This window comes from Gopherus evgoodei, chromosome 13 (assembly GCF_007399415.2).
Source record: "Gopherus evgoodei ecotype Sinaloan lineage chromosome 13, rGopEvg1_v1.p, whole genome shotgun sequence".
In the NCBI taxonomy this organism is placed as follows: domain Eukaryota; kingdom Metazoa; phylum Chordata; order Testudines; family Testudinidae; genus Gopherus; species Gopherus evgoodei.
Window position 1 is genome coordinate 25,852,398 of NC_044334.1, and position 13,243 is coordinate 25,865,640.

At 45.3% G+C, this 13,243-nt stretch overlaps 1 long non-coding RNA gene across 1 annotated transcript in view; it reads left to right on the top strand.

Moving 5' to 3' along the window:
• Window positions 1-2,560: 2,560 nt before the first annotated feature.
• LOC115661096 overlaps window positions 2,561-13,243 on the top strand; it is a 54,152-nt gene continuing 43,469 nt past the window's right edge. Inside the window, exon 1 of the long non-coding RNA XR_004003012.1 lies at window positions 2,561-2,745. This is a non-coding gene — a long non-coding RNA (uncharacterized LOC115661096). The remainder of the gene's footprint in view (window positions 2,746-13,243) is intronic.

A 13,243-nucleotide genomic window follows, 5' to 3' on the forward strand; every position in this document is an offset into this window, starting at 1 on the left:
TTAGAATTCTTTCTCTTTTAATAATTTAAAAGGCAGACGTGGGTAATAACATTTGTGTTTTTAATACTCGATTTTTAAGCAGATAGCGTCCCTTTAAAGAAAATATGAGGTCATAAATACCGTGAGATTAGATGTACCAAAGACCGGATATAGCAATGGTTCTGGGTTTATGGCATTCCTCAAGGCATTACAGTATAAGACATTCTGTGACTGGTTTTTATGAAGATCAAAGGGCTCAAAGCCCTTCAGAATAAGATTTCCAAATCATCCAGAGTGTGACACCAAATTGTCCAGGGGGAAGGGGGATCTTTAAAGTGTCAAGATAAGGACCTTTCTAATGCTCTGTCCTGTGCAACAGTTATTTCTGCCCAGGCCAGAGGAGCATGTGGTTTAATCAGAGTTCCTCTGCTGGGATTAGGTGAAGAGATGGACACGTTGAGTTGGGAGAGGTAAAGGGCTGGCTGGACTTTTCACCCAAAATGGGAACAGAACCTGATCCAAGTTTTTTGAAAGCTTTGGACAAGTTTGGATAATTTCAGAAGAAATTAGCTATCTAGGGCTAGATTGCTAGTCAGACTCGATGCCCATGCAGAGAGGTAACAATCTCAATCAGACCCCTATGGGCACTATGCCAACATTGTCTCTGAGCAAATAGGAATTGGTGGGAGTGCTCGTTAAGATCATGTGGGTGGGGAGAGGCTGAAGAAAGGCCAAGTTATGGCTCTGCAACTATGTTCACTACTCAGAGCAGCTGAACAAGGTGGGAGCAGGGGGAGGTAGTAATCTGCTGCTGGCACAGGCCAGGAATAAATGACTACCAGCCAGGAGCCAGGCGGTAACAGGAGCAGGATTGTGCCTCAGGGGGCTATTGCTGGGGCAGTACAACTCACACACCACCCATTACACAGGCTGTATTTAAATTCCATCTAGCCCATGCAAGATTCGTTTGTTTTGACCCTCAGTTTCCTGCCTTCAGCCAGCGCTAGGAGCAGGAATATAAAAATGTCCTGGACAAACACATCCGCAGTATTGCTGGTGTGGCCGAAAGCAAGAAGCCCCAAAAATCTACCAAGAAAGTTTGTTCCTGTACGGTGGTCAGAGAAATTTGTAGACTCGGAGAGGTTTAAATGGTTCAGATATGGGCTGGGTAAGCACCAATCTATTACATTGTCCTGGCACAGGTGTCAACTACTGATATGTTTTCTGTCCATAAAGAGCAACCGTTTATTTTCAGTCTGAATGACTTTTTTAAGGGAAAACAGCAAGCCAAGAATGAACAAAAGACTCCATGTCTGAGAGCTCTGCATGTGTGTCTCCTCTATAACAGGGTACAGCTGAGCTGAGGATACAAGACCATTGCTGATTTCAAGATGAAAACAAAACAGTAAGAGTCACACACTCTGATGTGCCACGTCCAATCACAGTGTTCCTTCCCAATATTATAATACGGTACATTGGTTGCTCTAAGGATTACACAATGACCCCAATATTTTCTAGGCATGGTCTTATTTAATACTAATATGAATAATACCCAGCTGTTATATAGCACTCCTCATTAGTAGACCTCAAAGCTCTTAACAAATGATACCAATTAGCAGTATACCCATTTTAAATGTGGGGGAAACTGAGGCACAGAGAGGGGAAGTAACTTGCTCAGCATCACCCTGAAGGCCAGTAGCAGATCTAGGAATAGAACCCAGGATTTCAGAGGAAAAAAAGGGGGGATAGATGATTTCCCCTTGACAGAATAAAACACTTAGAGTTTCCTTTCAAAATGACATTTTATTTTGAATATTTATAATATTTCTATTATTTTACATTTTTTTGTGTGTGTGTGTGTGTGTGTGTATAGATGCAATGTAGAATTTTTAAAAAATTCAAATTTGAAATGTTTTGATCAGTTGAAACAAAAGTTTCTTTCATGGAGAACGTCCAGATATTCAGATTTCATGCCAAATCGGAACAAAAAAGAAATGTTGCAGTCTTCCGCAAAACAGAATTTCCCATCTCCCCCCAGCCCAGTCATGTTATTGTATGTGCAACACAATCTGGTTAACAAGTGTCTTGCACCTTGTTTTAGTGACCCAGACAAAGCATTTAAGCAGCAGCTTCCAAGTTCTCCTTTTAGTAGGCCCTCCTTCTTGTTTACTCTTTACCAGCTAGGTCTCCTCCTTCCATCTCTCTTAAAGTAACAGTACCCCAAGCATCCGAACAGAGAGATCTATGTTGTCACTATTACACTCGCCAGGGTATTGAATAAGGTACTGGGCTAAATGGACAAAGGTCGGCTCAAGCATGGAAATTACTATGTTCCTATGCTCCTGTGTTGCTTTAACTGTTGGCTTTAAAATCAAAGCAGAGAGAGAGACACACAAATTATTACATTGTCATTCAATCTGGATTCAGTCCAGTGCGAACCCTGAAAATCTGGAACTGATCCAGTGGAGAGGCAGGAACAAGGCTGAGACTCCTAGTAAACACCACGTGATTTCTGGTATTTGCAGGGCATCTGTTTTCTCTGCCCTTGCAGTACCTTTGTCTGGCTCTATGGAGGATCCTGGGTGACTGGTCATTTTATTATGGCCTGGCACATCTGAGATCAAGTCACTCAGCTTGTCAACATGCTCCCAGCAGAAAAACTTCAGTTGAAACCCTTCCTCTGGGCTTTGAAATCTGAACGGTGTCCAACTCTGACAGAAGAGTGTGATGAGAACCTCTCTCTGTGATGTTGCCGTCTGAACAATGGTATGTTTGTGCGATCTGAAAAGACAACAGGCAGCGAGCAGGACAAGTGTCTATCACAGACTGAACTGGAGCAGGGTGGGTATTAACAGAAAAGAAACCTCTGGTCTCAGCTGTTCTCTAGGTGCAGCAGTCTAACACCTACATTTAATAACCAAAAAAAATGACACATGTACACCCCAATTTCCCCATCTAAAAAGGAGTTGTATTTTGCAAACTCCGTTTTGCTGGAGCATATGGTCAGACTTGGCTCCTTTGAAAGCTGCACCTTATTAAATGTACCAGAAAACTCAAGAGGAAAACTCTCCAGAGGGGGGAGGAGAGGAAGATTTTGAAGAGATGTACTTTCCCTTAATACATTAATTGCTTAAGAAGAAGCCACAGCTTGAAACAACAACTGAGATTCTGTTGTTCATAGTTTCTATGTCTCTATTTCTCAAGGGCCAGATTTTGCAACCCTGAACGGTGTTGAACAGTGCTGACATTGTGCCATCTCGTTAAAATCAAAGGAACAATGGTGTAAGAGTTGCAGCATGTGGCCCTTAATTTTTATAGCCTTGGGGCAAACAGATTCCACATTATAATTTACTCTTTGTAGCTCCTAGAGAATCCCAGCTGAGATCAGAGGCCCTCTATAGGCACTGTATGGCCACATGGCAAGAGACAGTCCCTTTCTGTGAAGAGCTTGCAATTTCAATAGATAGGGTAGACAAAGAGGAGGAGAAAGGGAGTATTATTATCCCCTTTTACAGATGGGGAACTGAGGCACGAAGACAGAACGATTTGCCCACAGTACAGCAAGGAGCTTGTGGCCGGGAACTGAACATAGATCTTCTGCTTTAAGCATAAGAGTCCTCTTCCTCGTGTGGGCCTGTAGGTCCATTGTGAGAAATTCAACTGCTGGACTGCATGTGAGCTGGAAAGAGATCCTCCTAAGGATCAGCCCTAGTTGTAAAAGAACTGTTTTCTGCTGTCTGTGCAACTTGCTGCCACAAGATGTAATGCTGTGTGTGAGAATGCAGTAGAGTTCAAAGAGAAGTGTAGACATTTAGGCCAATGTTTTCATGGGCTCTGGAGGACGCAGTGTTTGGGAGCCCAGCTTAGTGCAAATGGGTGCCCAGCTTAGCTAACTATCCGCTTAGCGAAAATGTTGGTCTGCAGCCCCAGTTCTCCATTGCCATGTCACTTGTGCAGCCATTTACTGATGTGCAAAATTGGCAGCATTTCAGGCTCTGAGAGGTGGGAGTTTCCAAAGCATTCTGTCTTGGCCTAACTCTGCTCTCAGTAAAATCAATGGTAAAATGCCCATTGACTTCAGTGGGAGCAGAGTCTAATTCTTTTTAGAACCCTACCCATCTCTTTCCCTTGTATGCTCACGTTTGTTTCTTTATAAGGGTTATAAATCCTTATGATCCAGGGTGTGATGAGGAATAGGAAAAAACTTGCTTTATGTTGTGATTATTCCATGATTGTCCACTAGGGATTGCTTCACAAGGAAATGAAGCATCTGGAGAGACAGAATATTGGACTAGATCCCCTGCTGCTCTGATTTGGTTACGGTGACCAGATCTCCCGATTTTATAGGGACAGTCCTGATATTTGGGGCTGTGTCTTATATAGGCGCCTATTACCCCGCCCATACCCTTTGTCATGATTTTTCACACTTCCTGTCTGGTCACCCTAGATTTGGTTTGGCAATTGGGTGTAGCAGGGAACCGACTAGAAGATGGAAACAGGGGAAAATGCCCTCTTCCCAAAGTTGGAATGTGTCCCAGTGGCTAGATCACAAGACTATGCACCAGGACACCTGGGTTCTCTTCCTCGTTCCATTCTTTGACCTTCAGCATCTTCCTCATTCCATTCTTTGACCTTCAGCACTACTTCACTTTACTAAGCCCCAATTCCCCTGCCAGTAGCATGGTGATATTAATACGATCTATTCTTACAGGGCTGAATTAGTTAATATCTGTACAGCACTTTGGTGCTGTAAAGAGCTATATAAGTGCTATTTACTTTTAGAAGGTTGTATAAAAGAGCCAATGATGCAAGTCTTGGCAATCTTACCACTGCCATACATCTTTCTAGGAGGCTATCCACACCCATGTCCCATGGGTTAGAAGTATTCTATCGTAAATCTCCATTTACTCAGTGAGATGGCTTTTTATTTCACATACAAGCTACAGAAATTGTGGCATCTTCCTTTCCCTTCGTCCGGACCCAGAGCAGATGTTGGGAAAGGATCCAAATTGGTATATTGCTCCTATAAGAAGTCACTTGCATAAATCGCCCTTCTTTCTGCTGCTATATTATTAAACCCCTTCATTTTCAGTTTAAACCAATTTTTACTGAAAATTTCCCCAGTTTTACAAAAAGGATTATTCATTTTTTTGTGTCTGATGTTCAACCTACTTTTGTGTCCTTTATATATATATATATATATATATATATATAAAATAACTTGTTTTATTAGGAAAGTACAATATGTTGAAAGAGCCATATGTATTGTAATAATACATTAGTCTGTGTGTATATGCAAAGCTGCCTGTTGAAGTAAGGCTAAATATTAGTCTAGAAGTTACACATCATAAACAAAGAGGCCTGCGCGCAGGTTCTGAAGTGCATGTGCATCTGAACATACTGATGAATCTCACACCCACCATGTAGACATTTCAAGCAGTTAGCAGAGAACCATTTAAAGATTTGATGCACTAAAATGGGGAAAAAACCAAACAATTGTACCAGAATATGTTTCAGAACTCAAGGAAGTATTTGAAAGTTTAAAAAAACAAAAACAAAAGCAGAAGAAAAGGATTAATATGTTTGTATGTGCTGCAAATGGTGTGGCCCAGTATTAAACGTAAATATGGGGTCATAGTTCCAAGTCAACAACAGTAAATTGTTTATTCAAATGCAAAGTTTTATTTGGGGGTTTGAGATGTGTTGTTTTCTTAAACTCAGAGGTGGTGTCGTGTGTTGAGTTTTCTCTTTTAGTTCTGCAGCAAACCACACTGATGAACGGAATTCAAAGCATTAACCCACGGAATACTTTTTTGCACCATCTTTCCGTCCACCAAAATAAACCCCAATATTTACCCAGAAAAATTATTAATAGTTTTTGCACTGATTGTCACCTGTTTTTGTGGTTATGGTAATAAACACGGATACATGCCTGGGAAAAATAAAATAAAATAAAAACTGAAAGCAAAGGGTCCTATGTATTGTATGTAGTGTGCAGCTCTGGTTGCTGTATTATAGGAGAAAGATGCAGAGCCCAGGGCAAAGCAGAGGGTGAACAGAATGAGGCAGGGTCTTCTGGGATTTCAAGTTATTCAAAAAAGGCTGAAAGAATGACACGTGCAAATCAAAATGGGAGGCGGAGTATTTGAAGGGACTAGAGAAGTGAGAGGCCATACGGCTATTTGAATTAGTGTCACGTGCAAGAATAAGAGATCCCTGATATAGGCAAGGGAGGAGACAGCATGCAAGGAATTTAGGCACGATTGCACCAGACAGCCTGTCGGTCATATGCGTAACAAGTTACCGAAGGTAGCAATTGTGTCAATAGGTTTTCAGAGGCTCTTCGTAGGGATCTGGAAAAAAGAAAAGAGAGAAATAATGTGGACGATGAAAGGAGGAAGGGAGAGTTCAGTGGTTACCGAAAGAGGTTGAGTGTGATGGAAATTCTGGCCTCTCTCCAGTGCAAGATTTCCTATCAGATGGATTATATTGCAACAGGTGCCGAGGCTTTCTGTGAGATGTACTTCATGGATCAAAGATGCTACCCAAAAATAAATGGCAAACGTAAGAAGGCAGAGTGGGCTTTATGGGTTGTCCACAAGACCTGCTGATGCCACACAGCTATTTTGATGGCCCTGAGAGCCCTGCTCTTGTGCCTATGTGCTGCTTCCATGTGCAAATGGGCAGAAAGCAGACGGATTTGCTTTGTTGAGGATTGGCACACTGTCCTCTGGTGTGGGGCAGCCCCCCGATGGTGTACCACTGGCATAGCGGGCTTCAATCCCACCCCACTCCTGCAGCCTCTGGGGTAGAGGGCACACCAAGGGCATTCCTGAGGGTTGGAGCTGTGCTATACTCTAATAGGGCTTGGCTAGCAGATGGCTTTGGGTCATGGGGAGCATTCCTGAGAGGAAGATATGTGACCGGAGCATGTTGCTAGACATCTTATGAGAAAGGGCTTTCCTACAGGATTTCTGCTGCCTACTGTTTCTAACAATACTAGAGATATGACGAGAATGCCCTTGCGCCTTAACAATATTGTCAAGTGGTTTATTTGAAACCTCCAATCTGTTTTACATAGTACTCAAGCTTTGGGTGAAAGGTTCAAGGTGCTTTGCCTAAGGGATGGGCAAATCCAATCATAGCCCTATGGCTTTGCGTCTGCGTCAGATCCACAGTCTAAACAAGCCTGTTTTCCAGAAGTGGTTTAGATACAGCCCAAGATTAAAGTGACCGTCTGTCCTGGTTTTGCTGTCATGGTTCCAGTTTTTTTATTTGATGTCCCCAAATCCTAGGAACTTCTTTCAGGACACCTGAATTGTTCTAATTTCTCATTACATCTGTCAAAACATTTATTATCTTGTAATGGCAAACTGCTTGTTGCTACAGCAAACAGAACTTGCTTGGTGTTTTCCAGGGACAAACAGGGCAGTAGCACAAGCATTCAGTGGGATGAGGTGTGTTTGGAGTGAGGAGAACAATCAAATGAGTGCCGACCCCAACAGAATCTGTACATTTGCTCAGAGTCCATATTAATGACAAGTGCTCAGCGTTTCGGGATGAACTCGTTTAGAACAGCTGATATACTGAGGACAATATCATCCTGTCTGAGAAATGCACTCGGGTTGTTGGACTATCAAACGCTGGCAGTTGCAACTCTAGCACGCTGCGGTTAAAATAAAGTATGGTTTGGGTGGCTCTTTTGTGACCCTAAAAATGTTGGCCCAAAAGCATCCCAGTTTTTGGTTTGAGAATACAGTGATTGTACCCGAGATGGCAGAAATCTTGTGGCATCAGATGACCTCACGAGATTTCCACAATTAAAGATAGCAGAAATCTCGTGTGATCAGAAGTCCTCATGGGATTTCCACATTCAGAATGGCAGAAATCTCATGCTGTCAGGTTATTTTGTGAGATTTTAGTAGATGAAGCTGGCAGATGTCTTGGACAGCAGCTGGCATCACAAGATTCCTGCCATCTGGGGCTAAAATCCATGAGAACGTTGTGCAAGATTTCAAAATACCTCAGACTCAAACCTTAGTCCTGGATTAGCATCAAACCCCAAACTCTAACCTAAACCTAATCTAGACCCAGATCTGAACCTTGCTGCCTAAACTTGTCTCTAGACAGGATCTAACCACTGGGCCAAGTGGGAAAGCTCTTTCCAGGCAGTATCTGCAGGGCTGTCTACTCTGGCAGACCGTCAGTCTAGTGCTCTTTATTTTATACCCCTGTTGAGTGGTGTCACTGTAGCAGGGTGATGCTGACCTGTCACTTCTCCAGGAGCTGCTGTAATGCCCCATGTGTTTCGCTTTTGCCTTTCCAGTCGGCAGCTCACTAACAGCCGCTCTCAGTGGGAAGGTGACTGGAGTTAAGTGCTTCCCATTTTGACTGCTCCTTCAAAGAGTAAAAATGGTTTAACCATCTGCCTGCTGCCTGGCAAATGCACGTGCCGCCAGGGAAGGTGACTCGCCAGCTTTGTAAGAGAGCGCCCTCGGAAGGAGGGGCAGCGACGGAGCTGTCGCAGTGCTGAATGGGAGTGAAGTAAAAGAGAAACCAAAGACTACAACCAGAAAAAAAAAAGGTGCTGCCTAGGGATGGTCTCATAGCTGAGGCTGGGCATCTGGAGCACTGCATTCTAGCCTTGGCGCTGCCACAGATTCCTTCTATGACCTGGGACAAATCACTCCTTTGTTTGCCTCAGTTTCCCTCTCTGAAAAATGGGGGAAATACCAGTGTCTTCCCTGACAGGGGGACCATAAGGCTTCATTCCTTAATGGGTGAAATCCATCCCCATGCTAAGGGCCAGCCCGATTCCTGGGAAGCACTGACACCCTCAAAATAGGGCTTATTTGGCACATAGGGCTTGTGCGGTCTCTCCTCATAAGGGGGCTTTGACTATCTTTGACTCCAGTGCTTGGCTCCCCTTGGATGGAATGTCCAGCGTATTATTACATGAGCCAGTAAAACAATGTAAACGGCCTGGGCCTGATTCTCAGTTACTCAGTTTCTCTGCTAGGGCTGGGAAGTCAGTGGGGTGGGGAGGAGAGAAAAATGGTTTTAAGATTCCTTTTATCACCTTATTCTGGCGGGGTGGAGGTTTGCCCAGCCTCTGGTGCAAAATCCCTACCTGCTCAGTGCATGGTGTAAGGTAGAGCAGTTTTAAGGCTGCTCTAACTTATACTCTGCTTACCATGCCCACCCCATGGGCCCCGGGAAGCAGAAAAGAGATGGAGAGAAGTACGCCCCCGATCTGCCTCCTATGCTAGGGCATAGGGAAAATTAGCATATTGTCCTTACACCAGCTTCTGCCAGCTAATGAGGTCCTTTGTGCAGGGGGCATTTGGAGGGGAAGCATTTTCCGCCTCTTTACACTGTCAGAGCAGCATCAAACAGCCTTAGTGTGACTGAGAATCAGGCCCCCTGCGATTTCCCTCCCACACTCTCCAGGCCTGCGGTGTGTCGTGCAAACCACGGATCCTTCTCCAATGCAGCCAAAGCAGAATTAAGCCCCCCCAAAGTGCATTGTGGGATTCTCTTGTCTTCCTCCCCCGCCCTTACTCCGGAGCTGTGTGTTTGAAATGATATCTATTTCTCTTTGTGACAGCGCACCCTGACTGCTGCCTTGACGTTCTCCCGAGCTGACATCCCGACCAGTATGACACTGATGCCGTTGGGCAGAAATCAGAGCCGGTTTGCAACATGCCTATGTACAGCCACGGTGCCTGTAGCGCCGACGAGAGCCCCCAGTGCCCTGTTGGGGAAATGGAGTGAGCACGTGGGCCCGGGATGAATTCCGGGAGAGAGCAGGCAGCAGCCAGCATGATCCTGCGCTACCATTTTTGGTTTTAAATGTTTCTATAGGTGTCTTTTTTCCTCCCCTTGCCTGTACCAGGGTTTATTTCCCGTTTCTCCCCCTTGTCGTGGTGTCCTTGGGGAGCTGTGCTTTTGTGAGCTGGAAAAAGAGCGTGCGGGCATGTGATCAGGCCTTATTAGTGTCGGGAGAGAACCAATTGTTCCTGGCTTCTGGGACCATTACCTGTCATTTGGCTTTATTAAGTCCATGATGAGAGAGTTTAAAATTAAAGGCTTCTTAAATTGGATTCCGGCTCGAAAGGGAGGCAAGGACTTGGAGGTTAGCACCGAGCCAGTGAAGGGAGCATTGGAAACGGCACCAGATCTGGGTGTTTATCTTAGCATAGGAGGATCCTTTGCCAAAGGAATAGGGGCTGGAATGGCCTTGGGGTGGAGAGACCTCTCTGGCTGTCTTAACACTGCAGTAGATTCGCTGCAGAGTGTTTGCAAGGCTAGAAGAATACCATGCCATCGCAAGCCAGGTGATGCACTGCTTGGAGAGGAAGAGCGATCTCGTGATTGAGGGCAGCTGAAGATCTGTGTTTCAGATCCTGTCTGTGCTGCAGAGTGCTTGAGTGACGTCAGGAAATCAGCTAGCTCACTGTGGTTCATTTCCCTAGCTACAGAAAGGGGATGTTGCTTTATTTTCTCTCACCCATCGTTTGCCTTGTCAGTTTAGATTGCAAGCGTCTGGGGGCGGGCACTGCCTCTTTTCATGTTTGTACAGCTCCGAACACAATGAGATCCCTCTCTGCTAGGCCCGCTAAGCATGACTGCATGATAAGTAATTCAATAATCTCGTGCCATAAAACAAGCAGATCAAATCAAGTGAGCTGGCTGGCTGATGAGCAGGGCTTCTCTTCAAGGGTCTGCAGCATTAATTCACTGATTCTGAGGTCTATCCTTGAATTAACTTTATAAACACGCTTTAGGATGAACTATCTCAAGTGCGGATAGCTCTTTAGGGAAATATCTGGGGCCAGTCGAGACAAAGGGCTGCAGTCACGCTTGTTTCCTCAGCCGAATAAAAAGGTCACGTTGACATTACTCTGATTGGAAGCATCATGGTCTAGTGGTTAGAGCACAGGACTGGGAGGCAGGACTCCTGGGTTTCATGCCCAGATCTGCCACTGATTTGCTGTGACACTGGGCAAGTCTCAGGGGGGGAGGCAGAATTTCAAAGCCCCCTTTTGCAATTGGTGCATATTGTGCCCTTGCATTTTTATAACCCAGATTCAATGCTGGCACCAAACTTGGTATTTAGATGGCTAAATACTTAACTGGAGGTGAAAGCAAAGTGCAGAGCTCCCAAATGGCAAGATTTGCCCCTGCAATTAACTGTGGTTACAAAAATGAGGGGGGCAGCTCCTGCAGGCAAAATTTGCAATGCCCATACGGAGACCGCTGTATGAAAATCAGGCCCTGGACTGCTCTGTGCCTCAGTTTGCCCATTGAAATTCTTTGCTTTTCCCCTGCTCTGCCTTGTGCCTCTCACCCAACACAAACTGGGATAGGTTCAGCACCAAGCTACCCTTTTCCCCTAGGTGAACTCAGGACTAGCGGTAGCGCAATGGGAAAGGCAAAACAGGCTGAATGTTCCCCTCAGGCCTCTCCTTTCTCTAGTGGGCAGTAGTAGCAATCGATGGGGTAGGTGAATGCGCCCCCTTTCCTGCAAGAATCAGGCTCCTGCCTTGCTATGAATTTACAAGGCTGATTGTTGCTTTTTCAGTGGAGTGTCTTGGATTTTTCCATGGGAAAATCCATAGCAAAGGGATGGGAGGAAATGAGGAATTCTCAGGGGAGAACCCACAGGAAGGAATCAAGGTTGGTGGGAAACCTCATGGAATTCCCTCCAAGTTCTTCCATCCGTTGGGTGCAGGCAGGGTGGGGAAGCAGAAGGGACTGACCCCAAATACACAGCTCCCCTACAACTCCACACTGGATATGGGTTATCCTGCAGTGACATCAGCATCACCCTGTCGTAAGTAGCCCATTCAAGGGGGTTCTGTGGCAGAGATGAGAGATTGCAGGAGAGTTAATGCACCCTCTGGCTTCATTACCAGATGGATCCCTCACTGTTTGCTAGGAGAGCACACATCTCTGCTGTCGAGTCTTGCTTGCCCGCACAGCACCCTGGGCCCACAGGACACTCTCTGCAGGTCCAGGGATGGGAATTCGGAGGCTACTGAACCCTGTCACTCTTTATCAGTGGGGTGGGGAGATCAATGCCTGGAGGAAGGGTCCCCTCTACATATGGATCCTGGTGGGTGATCCATCCCTTTACCTTACAATTAGGGTTTGATCCCATGAAGTGCTGAGTGCCTCCTGGAAGGGGCTGAGGATCCTCAGCTCTCGCTGACTTCCCTGAGAGTTCTGGGTACTCAATACTTCTCGAGAGCCCTTTTGCGGGATCAAGTCATTAGCAAAAGGGAGGTGCTGCTGCTCTCACTGCACAGAAGTCTGTGCTTTAGGAGGTGGGGGGCTTGAGCTTTTCTCCCTGGCACTGTGTTCTGAGGTTAGCTGGCAGCCGGGCTGCCTGCATTTATGCGGGTGCAGATCATTCATGTCTACTTGTGTTAATACCTAACAAACCAGGTATTAATGAATATGCTTTAATTCCTGCCTTGCCGTGTCCGGGAGCTTAACTGTGAGGAGATTTGTCACAGCTACATCGGAATTGCCACACTACAACAAACCAGTGGTCCATCTAGTTTCTGACCTGTGGACAGTTCAAAGGAAGTAATGGAGAATCCCTTATAGCGTACAAAGTTATATGTTATTACTGCTTCTGTTACCGTAGCGATTAGGAAAATCAAACTGAGATGGGGTCCCACTGTGGTAGGTGCTGTAATGAACAGAGAGCGAGAGGCAGTCCCTGCCCCAAAGAACTTCCAATCTAAACAGACAATAGGTGGAAAACTGAGGCACAGAGATTAAACAACTTGTCCAAAGTCACACACAGAGTCTGCAGCAGCACATTGAACCCAAAGCCCTGGGGAGGATGGTGTCTTAACCCCAAAACTATCCTTTCTCTCTGTCACTAGGCATATGTTTTTCTACCCTCAGTTAGGGGCTGTTAAGCATGGGGAACAATACCTCTGACACCACTCTATCCTAGCCTTGTGACGTAGTCCATCTATCAGCTACTTAGAACAATGCCCCTCTGCCATACTGGACAAAGAATAAATGGACACAAATCAGACGTCAAGAATCATAACATTCAAAAACCAGTCGGAGAACACTTCAACCTCCCTGGACACTCAGTTACAGACCTAAAAGTGACAATTCTTCAACAACAAAACTTCAAAAACAGACTCCAACAAGAAACTGCAGAACTGGAATTAATTTGCAAACTGGACATCATTAAATTAGGCTTGAATAAGGACTGGGAGTGGTTGCCTCATTACAC